At 44.8% G+C, this 15,004-nt stretch overlaps 1 protein-coding gene across 14 annotated transcripts in view; it reads left to right on the forward strand.

Moving 5' to 3' along the window:
* The window catches only part of EXTL3 (exostosin like glycosyltransferase 3), a 134,631-nt gene that overhangs the window by 71,001 nt on the left and 48,626 nt on the right, over positions 1-15,004 (forward strand). For 2 of the 14 annotated variants that reach the window (XM_037391232.1, XM_037391230.1), the window contains one exon: positions 3,090-3,265. The exons of 11 other annotated variants lie outside the window; for them this stretch is intronic. The gene's annotated coding sequence lies outside the window, so the exon portion shown is untranslated. Of the gene's footprint in view, positions 1-7; positions 126-3,089; positions 3,266-15,004 lie in introns of those variants that run through there. One more of the 14 variants, XM_037391238.1, reaches the window with a different exon arrangement.

The raw sequence follows: 15,004 nt of genomic DNA on the forward strand, positions 1-15,004 counted from the left end.
ACCGCAGTGTCAGTCTGCTCCATGCCTGGTATTAGATTGCTCCTTCCCTTGCTGTACTTTAACACAGTCCATCAAAACATCTCTGCATTCTTCTAGCAACACTCTTCCTTCTCCCCACAGTCGAGGTAAAGTAATGGTGAGATGGGGAAAGCTTGTAAAAGTTGGACAGCAACGGTACAGTGTCATCCATGGAGACTTAATCAAGCCCGTTACGTATTTCTTTTGGCCATCAACTCTTTTATTTAATGATCTATTATTTGCTGTAAGTTTTAGCCAAATTCAGTTGGCAGAACTGCAGGCAAAGAAGTGGCATTTCACATTATTCTGATTTCAGCAGTTTAAATTCAACAGGGCTTTTAAAATCATAATGTCGCTAATGGCCTCGGCCTTGCTGGCTGGCTCAGTGTCTGGGTGCCTCGGGATCCAAATCCCTGCAGACAGCTCAGTGGGGAGTTGCGCTGTGAAACTCTGCACATAACCTGAAAGTTCTTCTTCTTTAGCATCATTCATTGGGCAGATTCTTATCCCGAAACACTTTGTAACCAAGGTAGGTTCACTGTGTAAGGATTAGCCTATGGATGCTGATTGGGCAGCTATTGCAGGGGTGTGTGGCTGAGTGGAAACCACAGGCAGAGGCTAGACACTGCTGCTGGCAGCGCGTTTCTGCTTCTCCAGCTTTGCTCTCACTCCTGCAAAGAAGCCAGAGGATGAGATTTTGTGCCCTGTGCTGAGCTCCTTCAGTCAAACACTGGAGTATTGTCAAAACTGCTGATGAATGTGGGCTTGAGCAAAGGTGTCAAGCGTGAAGCAAAGTAGCTGGAGCACAGAGTCACTTCTGTCTCTGCCAAGGAGTGGGATTTTCTTGCAGAGGGACGAAAGGGCACCAAGAGGCAGTTGTATCCTATGCAAAGCTACTCTAGCAGCCCGAGTTTCTGAGTGGAGGTAGCACACAGATTGTTACGGGGCACCACCACAGTTATTAGAGTTGGGATTTGGCTGCCAGATCGAACTCCTGCTCTTAGGAAAACTTAGATGAAATGTAATGGCCTGTGATACAGTGAGAAGCAGGCTAGGTGCTGTCAGGGTCCCTTTTGGCCTTGAACGCTACTAATTGTGAAAAAATCACAGCTGCATCTCTAATGACGTGTGACCAGTTCAAGCCCCTGTTTTGACTTGCTGTCAAAAGATTTCTCCAGGAGCGCTGTGTCCTTGTGTGTCATGTTTGGAGCATCTGTTCTATATATACTTGGGCTGAACCACTTCCAGCAGACTTTACAACTGTGCTGGTGATTTCCTCCAGGAAATCCAGCCATGCAGGATAGTGTTTAGGTTATGGGATCGTGGCAATCAAGCTATAATGGCACTGCCTTTTTGTTTTCTTTTTTTTTTTTTAACTTGTTAGCTGTCTCCGCACCCCCAACCACATACCTATCTGTACATGTAGGAGGTTTTTTTTGCTGCATTGTGCAAGTGAAATCCTTTTTGATTTGTTCCAGAGCAGCCCTCAAGCTCAGCTCCTGTGAGAGCCTGCGGACTCAGAGTTCAAAAGATCTCACGTCTTTGAGGCCAGACTGTGGTGTTCCATCTTGCCTCAAAGTTAAACTGAAAGAGAAAATTACTATTTTTCTTAAAAAGAGAGAAAGAGAGAAAATAAGCGTGGTGTGTAAGGGAATCAGTCTTGCTTGCAGCAGAAGAAATCACCAGCATGCAGAATTTCAGGTTAAAATCTGGTTATTTAGTGAAGGTTTTACTTTGAAGCACCTAGCATGTTGTCTAGTAAGTGTTTTGAAAAGATAAATATTTCCCTTTAAAGCAGTGATGTTGGCTGGCTGGGATCCAACCTGTGATCCTACATTAAAGCATTTTTTGGTGTTTAAACCACTATATTGCCACGGTGGCTAGAAGTGGTAGTTTTGATCCCTAATTTCCTGCAGATCTGCTGATAACAAGGTCTGGCTTGAGCGGAGTTTTACATTTGCTAGCTCCTGAATTCGGTCTTTGGCTGTGCTGAATTTCAATGCAGGCAGAAGTGTTGGTCATTGGCATAATCGCCTTGTTGCCTAGTTGATGTTTTTGAGAACAAATGCTAAAAGATAGACCAAGGACATTGCAGTTCAGCATTTAGGCCTAACATATGGCTCGTTTTGTTTTCCTTGCTGCGTGACTTGTTGTTTGGAGGTGGAAGCGAAGCACATGGTAGAAGCTGGAACATGGGCTCTAGTACATGCACCAAACAAAGGCATGCCTTAAAGGTGGATTTCTAATGCTTAACTTCTAACGTCATCCTGTGGAGTGATATTAAATGTGTCCAACAGTTGCTGTGGATATCAAATGACCATCTTGACGTACCAAAGGGGCTGGGTGTGGTTGATACCTTGAAATGCCTGTTATGCTGGATGCTATAGTGATGAAGTATTAAGCCCTATACTAAAGATGAACTGTGCACCTTGAGAGGAGGTGCAGACAGCTGTCTGGCACATATGTTTATCTATGTATGTGTATGTATTTATATGCACATATGGAGCAAAATAAGTATGTAAGAGTGTTATTATATGTTAGCTGTCTTCCTAGTCCTAATTTATGCAGTTGTTGCTACAGCTATGTGTTTGAAAGGGCAGGGGTAATAGATGGAAGGCCTTTAATATACAGGGACCCTCCTTTTAAAGATCTTTTCTGAGCAAGGTGACCTTGGCTCTGCTTCTAACTCAGGAAACCGGCAATGCAGTGGAAAGGAGATGCTGATCAGTGCAGTGAAGGCTTGGTCAGATGCCAGCAGATGATAAAACACAGGTTGGGTTGGTGGTATTTTAACTACAGGTGAGGTGGTCAGGCTTGCCACGTAAAATGGTGGATGTTTTCCTGAACTTCTGTGTATTGAATATATACCTGGGAGGTGCGTATCTATTATTTTTTGTTAAAAGCCCCAATGTTGGTTTGGCATTCTGGGAAGAAAAACAGCCTTCTTGCGTGCCTCCAAGCAACACAATGATTTGCTGGCAGAGTAAGCGACAGCTCAGCTAGCTGTTACAGGCATGGTGAGTCTCGCATGATGTTCTGCAAACCATTCTCATTGAACTCTTCATTTTCAGAAACACTTTCTTTCGAAGTTTTACGGTCCATGGAATGTGTACATGAGAACACCTTGGTGTTTATACCCCCTTTTGGGAAAAAAAACACATCTACAAAGCCAGCTGAAACTGAAGTTGCTTTCTGGCATGTCTGTGTACAGTAAATCCACACGGTTCAGGTTACGATACAAGCACAGGTAACAGAATGACTCTTCTTTTGTTCTGTCACCACTTCTGCTCTTTCTTCAGCAAAGAAAAAAAAAATCAACCTTCTCCTGCAAACCTGTTTTCGGAGCCAGCAATAAAGTAGGAAGATGTTTTTTCCCAAATCTAATTTGAAACATGATGACTGGACCATTCTTAAATAGCTTCCAATTTAACAATACAGAAACTTCACAGAGTGCTTGGCAGGAGCCTCTGCACGTAATTTAGATCATAATCAGATGCATTAACACATTTTATATGGATCTCACGGGGGCCAAGAAGACAAGGTGTGCTGGGTAATTTCTTTCCAGATTTCTTTACCTGATTGTTTATTACTCTTGGGGACTTCATTTGTGGTCCAAATGTCACCAGCAAAATCCTGCTGCTTCATGTGCCTGCATTTAGAGTAGCTAGTAGCAAGGCTTCAAATAACCTAATTGGCGTGTTATTGTGAGTCGTTCCATCTGTGTGTGTCAAAGGGAGGATGGAGAGTACGTGGGGAGGGAGAGAGGTGAGAGGTACAAAAGCAAGGACCCAATTCTGGAAATTGCTGAGCTTCCCCTGTGCCTGCAGCTCGGTGGGAAGGAAGGTGCTGAGAGTGCTCAACAAGTTGCATGTTTCCCGCTGAGTATGATCATGAGCTCTGCTTCTAGAGAAATGCACAGGGGAAGCACTCCCTCCCCACCTTTTTATTTTAGCTGTTAAACATAAGCAGCTCTAATTTCATAAAGCTTCTGAAAACTTTTCAGCACTTTGTGCAAAGAAACAATCGTATATCATTCGCATTGCTTCATTGTTTTGCCATTAATCCCCACCCATGCCAAAAGCATCCGTGTTGTGAAATCTCTCCTTTGACAAAATTCTGTTGCTGCTTTGATAAATGATGTTTTGGATTTCCTTCTGCTCTGCTGGTTTGTATTATCCCCTCAAAAGGTGGGAAGTGAAGTTCCCTGTCACTTCAATGTCTCCTTTATACGTGCTGAAGTAATAACCTTTCCCATGTGTTTCATGGGTATTTATTTGTTATTGAATGTTGTGAACTGGCATAATACCGGGATTCCCAGTCCTTCCCCAGCCATGGGCTGTCAAGGCCAGGCTCCACCCTGAGATGTACAGCTCAGGGTTGGGAACCTGGTTACTGGGACACGAGGGGATGCTCCTTGGTACTGGGACTCGCTTCCCAGGGTGTATCCCACCTAGTGGTGGCTTTGGCTGGCTGCCATTGACAAGCATGATCCCTGGCTGTGGGCCAGAAGTCAGCATAACCAGGAACCAAAGCCGCAAGGCAGGTCAGATGTAGCCACAGTGTTCAAGAGTGTGAGGATGTTTAAGAGCACAGAAGAGGCTGGATTACACCAGCTGGACTTGGGGCCAGAGAACTGATGGATCTACTGGCACAGCCTTGGGGCTGTGGCAGCCCATACCAAAACCACAGAGCCCCTCTTTCCCCTTTTTCTAGTGATAATGATACTGACACCCCCCCCACCCCCACCCCAGCTCAAAAGCCACAGTGTTTTACTGGCACACAGTGAAGGAGTGCTGTGGTACAGTGCTTCGGGTGCTGTGCACAACCTACAGGCAAACTGCCAACTAAAACTCTTGCAGCCCAAAGCGGTTTGAGTGCAGAAAGATCCTTTGCAGGCCAGAGGAGAAGCACTTACTTCTGTTTGCTGCTTTCTTTTTTTTTTTTCTTTTTTCTTCTCCTTTAGTAATTGTTTATCAACAACATTTTCCCAGGTGATGATGCAACAGCACCCCAGATTAGCCAAGGCCATAAAGTGACTTTTACAACAGAGCATAATGGTGATGAAGAAGTGAGTATCCTTAAATCAGAGTTGATTGGGTTGTTGACTTTCCATTTCATGTACTGAGGCAGTCCTTGTGTCTCACCCCTGTAACACCAGTGAATTGTGCTGTTGAAATGTTGATGGAGGAAGGAGAGGGCGAAGAGCTGAGTCACCCAGTGCCTCTCCCACAAACACCTGCCTTTCCCTGGGTTTTCTGGCCGAGTACTGAGGAATGGCATTACTTGCAGGATATCCTGCCCCAAGGCATAGAAGTTAGGGTTGTTGGGTGCTCCTGAACAAACCCTTTCCCCTCCATCTCCTGCTTCACTTTCAACCATGAGAGCATCAGAGCAGGCTGATACAGGCTTCAAAGGGTTTGTGCAAGCAGGGTAGGCAGGCATGCACGAGAGGGAGAAAATATCCCCAGTCCCTTTGCTATTAATAGCCAGTTCACAAGCAGTTTCCTTGCTTCCAGTGTCCAAATTACCAGCTGTGACTGATGTATTCTCCTTAGGTCAATGGCATGTACAGCGACCAACTTGTCTTAACAAGTTGAGGGGGGGTTATCGGTTCAGCTGATGAAGTTAGCTCAGTGGCACGCAGAGCAGCGCTGCTCTGCTCACTCTGTGGTTTAGCTGGGGCATGGACACACTTGGCTTGGGTGGACTGTGGAAAGGTGCCTGAGCTTGCTGGAGCGGTGAAGGAAAAAGGAGTGTTTTGTTTCCTAGTTGTTAAAGATCTACTTAGGCTGGACTTCAGAATTATTGATGTTCAGCCTGTGTTTGTACCAAAACACAGTGACTGTTCAAACAATTGCTCGGCTGAACCTATTGGATTACCTCTTGTTAAAGCAGTATTTGATTTGGCTTGCTTTTTTGTCAAGCCTCTGAAGATAGTAGCTTGCTTTAGCTTTTTGTCTCTGGATAGCATGAAAGAAACTGCTGCCCAAAGGGGATGCACTGCTGCCTTCTGTAAATTAGAAGCACCATGGCTTATCTGTGTGGTGTAGGACCCATACATCCTTCACCTGCCTTCACCTTTATATCTTGTACATATTACTTGGCTGGGTAAGAATCTTGTTTGCTGAAGGCTTGCCAGGTGCTGATCTGTTCCTGCTAGATCACAGCTGCTGTTCTCTCTTAGTACATAATTTCAATAGCTCCTTACAGCTCAGGCCTCATATCTGAAAATAAAAAACAAACAAACAAAAAGTGGTGAAACTCTTCCCGTGGTCTTATCCACGTAGCTACATGCTCAAATGCAAGGGGGAAAGTGTTGCTTTTCTGCTGCGTGGTTTGCTTGTGTGGCCTGGCAGGTCCTCCTCATGTATGGGCAGAAGGGCCAAACTGCTGCTGAGTGGGGGAGCTGAGGAATTTAGGTTCTCTTTTTGCCTAATTTCAGGTGAATGTACTCTGCTGTTTGGGGGTTGCTGTTTAAGTGTCACAAGGAAGGGCATAGGCATAAATAAAGGGGAATGGGAAAGATACACAAATTCTTCTGATGGTTGGAAATGGGACTAAAGTGCATTTATTTGTTTTCTCTATCAGATAGTAGGATGCTGACTGTTGTGTATGTGTGGTTGCCCTCCACTGGGTAATACTAGAATGACCTCTCTATAGTTGAGATTTTTTGACCAAGATCAGTCCGTTTCTTCAGGCTGACTGTGAAGAGAGTCAGGAGCATATTAGGTGCAAGGATGGGTTGTTGAGGACTGCACAGTGTGACTGCTCACTCTTCACCTGCAAAGCCATCGCGGGCAAGAGGCAACTTCTGAGCTGGTGAAGGAGGAGGAGTTGGCCAGTGCCAAGAGATGCACAAAAGCAGACTTTGTCACTAAACATGGCCAAGGTTTGCAGAGGAGTTCAGGTGCTTGCAGTGGGGTAGCCAGGGCTTGGAAAGGCTGCAATACATGTTGCTGCAAGATGTGGCTCGAAATCTGTCATCAAGGCCTGTCTCCATGGGGCACGTCAGACCTCAAAATAGGTCGCACACCTCTTGCCCCCTGCTGTGTTCAGTGGAGTAGGCCTGAGTTATGCATCAGGCTGAGAATTATGTTACAGTCTTAATTACAGAATAATTTGCTGACCTTCAGTTTTACGAAAATAATCTGAAAGTGAGTTTATCTGTGCTTTAAATGGCTGTTACAGCGGTGAAGCGAAGGTTAGAGGGTTTAAGGGAACTGCATCCAGCACGTTACAGCAGAGAAGCAGAGGGTTAGAGGATTTAAGGGAGCTGCATCCAGCACTTGTGATTTCCACCATGTCCTTGAAGGTTGCTGATACTCACTAAGTCAGTCAATCCTAGTCAGCAAAAACAGTGGTTTCGGGTTTGGTTTTTTTCCCTTCTGGATCAAGACTACCAACGTCAGGAAGATAGCTGTGTGCCTTACAAGACCATACTAAAGGTGAAAACTTTTCACTTGAAACCATTTCAAAATGTGTATGCTAGGAACCATAGATTTTTTTGTCTTCTGTGGATTTTGATAAGGCAGCTGTTAGAGCAAGCTGAAAGGAAAACAAACCCGAGAGGAGCTTTTGACTTCAGTGAAACTCAGTAGTTACACTTTCCAGTAACAACAGAAGACGTGTCTAAAAAAATATCCCAAACCTGGTGACACCTAGATTTCAAAGACAGCATTTAATATGTTCATCTTTCCTCCTACTTAAAGCAACCAGACGGGATCCAGTCTGGTATGTGCACACCTTGTGTTTCTCTCTGTGTGTTGGATACGTGAAAGGGTTTGAGGAAATGATTATGTCGTGGTTGAGCACAGAGATGGGAGCAGAGGAATCCTTAAAAGGATGTCTCTTAAAACATCTTCTAATGTCAACCCAACCCATTTAATCTTACAGTGTTGCTCTCATGACTGTTCTGTCACATCCTACAGGTATTAAGTCTTATGGCACCACTAAAGCACCTGGAATTTTAATGTCAGTGGTATATATGTCTTAACTGAACAGATGTATTCCTCTGTTAAGATGTAAACGTTAGAGAGAAGGAAACACGGTGTGCAGGGAGGCATCCCCCTGTCACCAGGTCATCTGTTCAATGAAAAGCTCATGAAGAGTTATTTTTATTGTACACTACAGCTTCATCTGGTTCAGGAATCTCCAGGAAAGACTTCCATGTTCTTTGGTATGTCTTTGAATTGTAGAACAAATCAGGTTGGAAGGGACCTCTGTAAGCCTCTAATCCAATGTCCTGCTTGGAGTAAAGCTAACTGCAAAGGTAGGTGAGGCTGCTCAGGGCTTCATCCACTTGTGGTTTGACTGTCGCTGGGATGGAAGATCTGCCACCTCTCTGGGCTCCTGTTCTAGTCACTTGTTTTGTCCCTGTATATCCAGTCATAGGAGACTACATCGGAAACCTTGCTGATGTCAAGCTAGTCAACACCAGCTGCTGTACGCTCATCTACCTACCAAGCCAGTCACTTGGTTCCAGAAGGCAGTCAGATCAGTGAGGTATAATTTGCCCACGGTACATCTGTGCTGTTCCCAATCCCCTTCTTGCCCTTTGTGGCCATGGGAGTGGGTTCTGGGGGGGCTTGCTTCATCCACCGCTGCCCCAGACTTCTGCCAGCAGCAAGGTGCTGTGTGGGAAGCTGGGCAGGGTGAGTGCAGCCTTTCCAGTTGCATTGCTGTCCTCTTTATTCCTACCTCTGAGGTACAAATACTCTGAAAAGCAAAGTTGTTGTCAAAGTTAATTCTTGGAAACTTAATGCGGATAACCTTGGCTTTGTCTTGACTTGGCTGCTTGCGGGCTTTCATTGCTTTAGCTAATAAAGCCTTTACAGTTGCTTAGAGACACTTAAAAGTTGTTAGTGTTTAAATAAAGGGATTAATTTCAGGCATCCTGCTGCTAAACTTGTATGTTTGAATTTTGAAAAAGTGTGTTTTCCCTGTGAGGTGTGAACAGGCTCGGAAAACTGGTTAACTTTTATCAGCTAAATGGACTGTAACTCCTTGTGAGGAGCCACTGAAGTCTTCGGCATCCATTTACACTTGCCAGGCAACGGAAACAATTAATGTTGGCTCCATGAAGAATAAATAGGGATAGGGATCTTGTAGCATGAGTATAGGAAGGTGTGTCAGGAATGCCTGCCCTTTTAACCTACTCCTGCTGTTGATTTTATTGAGGATTGAGTTGAATTTTTAACATTTCTGTGCCTTGGTTTCCCTGCCTATAAATTACTTGCATGTTCCTTTTGGTTTATGGAGGACTGCTTGGCGATCATGTGTAAAATGCTGTCAAGGTAGGGTGCCAAGTGAATACCAAGTATTTTATTTTTAGTTCCTTTTAAAATCTTGGACTTTTTGTTCTCCCTTTTATCAGTGTCGGTTTTTGTTTTTTTTTTTTTAATCACACAAAATGGAAATAAACTCAATCACAGCTGTTGTTGGAGAAGAATCATTAGGCCCATCCAGCTGGCTCTCTTGAGGCCAGTGTGGGATTGTTCCCTATGCTGCATTTCAGAAGTATTTTATCTCCTTTAGTCTTGTGTGTGTGTGGAGTGATGAGCATCTTTCACTTCTGTCAGCTCTCTTCATTAATCCAAACGGGAAGGGCTATTTTTAGGTGGCTATAAGTAAACGGACATCAGGCACTGCAGAAAGGGAACTGGATTATTTTTGGAAACCCATCAGCAGCTGTTCTGCCAGGCTCTGCTGGAAGTTTTGTCTTCGGTTGGGCTGTCTCAGGTTGTGATACCAGTTCCCAAGGTTGTGAGCCTGGTTTCTTGGGTGTGATCTGCAGCCCGAATCTGGAAGTAGCATCTGCTGGAGGTTGTCTTGATGGCATCAGTTCCTGGCAGTTAATTCCCCGTAAACCAGCCTGGCTTGGAGGGGCGCAGGGTGATGATTGAGCTGGAGATTTTGGGACAGAAGATGAGGTCAGTTTAGGGGCAACATGTGATGTACACCTCAAGTGGAGACAAGCCCATGGAGACAATGTTACGGTTTGAGCCCTGGATGAATGTGCAGTAGGCTTGGCATCGGTTAGTGGCCACACAGCAGGTTTCGGTGTGCTCTTCAGCAATTTGCTTGTGTTTGTTTTGCTTCAGTGGATTGCAGAAGGGTGACGTTGTTTTGGTTTTGCTTAGTTTTTTTCATCAGCATTTTGGGACGGCTTCTGCTCTCGCTGAATTTGTCTGCAGAGCTTTGCTGATGCGGTCCGGAGCCATTTGGTGCTCCAGTTACTCAGCTGTGAACCTGCGAGTCAGAGTCCGTGGGGGCAGTGACTAAACCTACACCGCTGCTGGTTGGAGAGCTTGAAAAGCCCAAGCAGAAAACATTGTGTGTGTGATTTAGTCGATTCTCTCCCTCGGCAAAGAGCCCAGCCTAATTTCAAAGGTCAGAACATGGTCTCACCTGGGTGTTCCATGCCTTTTATAGAGCGGTTGAAGGCCATTACCTAAAATTAGCTTGCTGCTTGGGGAAAGCTGATATTAGCTCCACGTTAGGACTTTTTTCGAAGCTCTTGATGATCATTTACTTCATGGGTTCCTATTGAAGCTCGTGGGTACAAGGTAGAAAATGGAAGACAAATAGCACTGATACTGCTTCCTAACTGAGAAGAAAGACAGGGTGGGCTTTTAGGGTGTTTTTTGGTCGTGGGTTGTTTTTTTAAGGACCTTTAGGGAAGCTTTCCTAGGCAGGCCAGTGGACTGCCTTTTGAGTCGGACTTGTTTTTGTTTTTCCTCAAACTTCCTGATGATCCAGATGTGCTGGGGAGCACTGGGAAAGGGAAAGTGCCTTCAATGAAGCAGGCTTAAATTGCAAAGCACAGTCAGATCTGCTAAGCAACAGCATTGACACGTTTAAATAAATCTGCTGTTGAATAATATAGAGTGACATATTGAGAACAAATTTAAAAAAAAAGGAAACTCGGCACAGATTTGGGAAATGACTGGAACAGAAACAGAACATAAATGTTAGAGAGGATGTTAGATAAAAGAGAGGGAGGGCTACTCCACAAAAGGGGTGTACTGGAGAACCAGGATGTGCATCAGGAAGGATGAGACAATAGCAGAAGTGTAAACTTATGCTGAAATTATCCCTTGGCAGTAGGATAATTTATTTCTACTTCTCTGCCAATGCTGATGGTCGCAAGGATTGAAAAAATTAATACTGCCTAGTTCAGAGAGGAGCATGTGGTGGAATATCAGACAGCTTAGAGAAGAAGGTAAGGTGGCAGTTCTTCTGCTGGTGGCTTTCTTATTGTTCCTCTGGGTCTGTAGTGAGTTGGGTGAGAGTCCTGTCATATCCCATCACTGTAGAGGTGCGTGATGCTATGAAAGAGGGCACAGACTGAATTAGGAGGGTTTGTATTTGAAGCTGGTGAAAGGAAATAACTTGCGGAGCTCAGCTGTGGAACTCACTGCTGCAAGAAGCTATGAAACCAAGTTCTTGATGTGGTTTTCCTTTTCTCTCGTTTTTGTGTGTGTGTGTGTGTGGTTTTTTAACAGTTCAGACTTTGTGCAGTTAAGATTATATGTGATTGATCGCTTTAAAGAAGTATCTTGGTGGAAAGCTTCTGTTCTTCAAGGACTCATGCAACTCCTATTTGCTAGTGGTTAGGGGGAAATTGTTCTAATAAGCTGTTCTGTGACTATGATTTATGAGTATTTTGCACTAAAGCAGCTGGAAATGAGCACTCAGGAGTGAGAGAGTGAGGGGTTGAAGTGGATGGATCATTGGTTTGATCTAATATAGCCATCCTAGTGCTTTTTTATTATTTTTATTGGATTCTGTACAGTGGTCAAATTGAGTTGTGAATTTTGTGGCTATCTTAATGACTTTGTTCCAGGCCGATGCCTTCATGTCTGTCTGCATGGCACGTTCGCAGTGGAGTTGGTGGCTGTGTCGCTGAGCCCTTCAAAACATGTGTTCACCAGCAGCTTTCCCAGGCTCTGGGAGCATCTCCCCTTTGCTTGGCTCAGCACCAGGTATTTACTCTGGACACGAGCAGCTTTTGTCAAGTGGATGGCAATAGTTAACCCACACGCTAGCCAACCTATTATGCTATTAAGCTGAAAAGGGAATTAGCTGTGCTGTCCCTTCCAATATTTTTGTGTGATCTGAGCCATTTATGGCTCAAGTCACTGAGATGAGAGTGAGATGGCACAGCATGAGAGATGCTAGGCCTTACTCTTCTGTCTGTAATAACTGATACAAATGGCTGGAAGAGACGTTTGTGGCTTCCTTGTCCATTAGGACCTCTCAGCATCTATTCTGCAAATGGTCTCTGAAGCTGGCATGAGTAGGAAATGGTCTGATCTTTGGGATGATGGCTGGGAGACAGCAGCTTGTGTTGGAAGCAATTGTTTCAACTGCAAAAGCGTCGTGCTGGCAGTGTGTCCCACTGCCTATTTTTAAGCTGCTCCAAGGGCATTTGGCGCCACTTACCCAGCAAAAATAGCTGTTGCATGTTGGAGATTTCTGCCTGGAGTATTTTTAAGCCTGGCTCGTTCTCACCAAAGTAGCTTCAGCTTTCCCAAATGTACCCCCTCTGCTAACATTTGGATTTTCTTCACCTTCTGTTGTGAACAGGCAAGTGGCACTGTGCTGGTGAGGATTACTTGGGCAATCTCTGAAGTGCAGCGCATATCCACAGTATCCCTGGCACATGGTTTCTCTGGGAATTTTTCCTCTAGGCCACGGAAGTGCATTAGTGATCTTAACTGTTCGAAGCCCTGTCAGCTATGAGTAAGATCTGTCCTGCACATCCTGCTGCCATCCAGGGAGGCTGTTAAGCCATTAACTTTGGAAAAACTTGGCTGGTTTAAGCTGCTCAGTGTTAGCACCAGTCTCACCACTCATTGCAGTGGATGAATAGCTAAAGCATTTGGACGTTATATGATTACATCAGATTGTCTCAAAGCCACAAGGTATTTAGCTGGCCTGCATGTTCGATACCAGTTAATAAGGATTTCTTTAAAAAGACACTTTTGCTTAGCATTAGATGTTCATTAATGTTGTCAGAGTGTTCTAATAAAATGGGACTTTGGCATCTGGTCTTATCTGTTAGTCTTCCAATAACTGTTGAACCCATCAACTGTTTTCACTCAAATTAGAGAGATAGAGCTCACCAAAGCATTAACTCCCTGTAAATATCCTGGAAATAGGAAACCGAGGCTCTTTATGGGGTACTGGAGAACCCCATGAAAGATTGAAGGCATCGAACAGTAAGAATTCAGGCTTCATTTGTGCTGGTGTTCCCAGAAGTGCTTGTTGGGGCTACGCTGAGACAATAGATTGTATTTTTCTCTTAAGTACAGTGCAGAGCAATGCAGGGGCCGTTACAAGTGCCTGACTAAAATAATAACCATTCCAGCTGTTTCTCCAGCTAGCTAGCAGGACACCATTAGGTTCAGGAGAGCAGTTGGGAAGTGCCTTTGGACCAGGCTGCGTGCTTGACACATTTTTGGTTTCAAAACCAGAGGATTTAAAAAATAATAACAATAATAATAATAAATAAAAAACCCCAGCTCACACAAGGAGTCATGCTTTGGTGCCTTGGCCTGGAAGGCAGCATTGAAGCTAAAAGATCTATTAGTGGTTTTCAATTTACTCAGGCTGAATCCTTCCCTGAGGATTGCTCATGTTCTGTGGAATTACAGGGTTTGGTGTGATAATGGTTTTTGCCTATATTTCTCCCTTTTGCATTTTCTCAGTGTGAGCAGGCAAAGCAGCAGCAAAGCTCTTGCAGGGACTGGAGAGGCGCGAGAGTCCTCAAGGGCTTGCATGGGAGTGCGCCTCTCTTGGACCAGGAGATGTGCGGGCATGGCAAGATGCGGTCTAAGGAGATGAGTGATGCTCACAAGCTTCGGAAGTAATAAATGTCAGTAGAGGAAACCAGTGCTGGGTCTCTGCCCTCAAACCGCTGGTCGTTAGCTGACTCACTGCGAAGGAGGAGGATGGAGGTGGGTCACAGGGAAGCATGAAGAAGGATGTGGATAGACTGAACTGATGGGCTGACAAGCGCTCATCTGTGGAGGCTGCAGAAGACACCATGAGGCAGTGGGGTTGTCGGAGAGGGAGAACAAGAGAGGCCCAAATAGGGGCAAGTAGGATTCAGGCAGCAGAAGAAATTTGGTGAGAGAGGGGCAAAGAAAATTATCTCAGCAGCTGCACTTTGCGTGGTTACTCCTGTATCCTGCAGCTGTTCATTAGAAATTCTGTTTATGCCACAGGGAGTTTTGGAGTCTCTGAAGCTGACACAGTTTTAATAGACAAAGACATTTTGAGTGCAGCACATCTGCTCCAGGATGCTGAGGAACAGGCTCCATGCGGCAGTGCCATTGGTTGAAACATTTCATCGTGCTTTCTTTATTTTAAGACCTGCTCTTTTTTATCCTAAAAAGTAACTTTTGAGGTCAAAACAAGTGCTGTGTTTGCTCATTAAGTTTCCAGCCCTTGAACAGTCCTGCCATGCTCTTCCTAATATCCCTGAATTCCCAGCCCTGAGAGTTAGCAGAATCACCTTTTACTTTGAAGGATCCTAAAGCATTTCACAAAGTGGCCGTCGCAGAGGTGTGAAGCAGTGGTACATGCTGTGTAACACATAAAAGTGCAAAAAAAAATATTTTTTTTTCAGCATATGGGATCCCACTTGTGCTTCCCAGAGTATGGAGAGCTGCTGGTGCCTGCTGAGCGCTGGGTATGAGCTGGGAACTCATAAAGTCCAAATAAAAATAAATAATATGTAAAGTTGTATATGAGAAGAATTTCATAAAACTAGGGAGTTTTGCTATTAGTGGTTTTGGTGGGTTTTCTCCTATGAAGCTTCAGTTATTAAGAAACCCTGAAAAGGGAACCAGTCAGTCTGAGCTGCACCTCACCCCAGCTGCAGCAGTGACGCTGTGGGAGGGAGCACCCCCATTGGGACCCTCTGCACAGGTACAGGCTTGAGGGTGGAGGGATGCAGAGGCCTCCTTTGGTTGCCTGA

Source organism: Falco rusticolus, chromosome 6, assembly GCF_015220075.1.
Source record: "Falco rusticolus isolate bFalRus1 chromosome 6, bFalRus1.pri, whole genome shotgun sequence".
Taxonomy (NCBI): domain Eukaryota; kingdom Metazoa; phylum Chordata; class Aves; order Falconiformes; family Falconidae; genus Falco; species Falco rusticolus.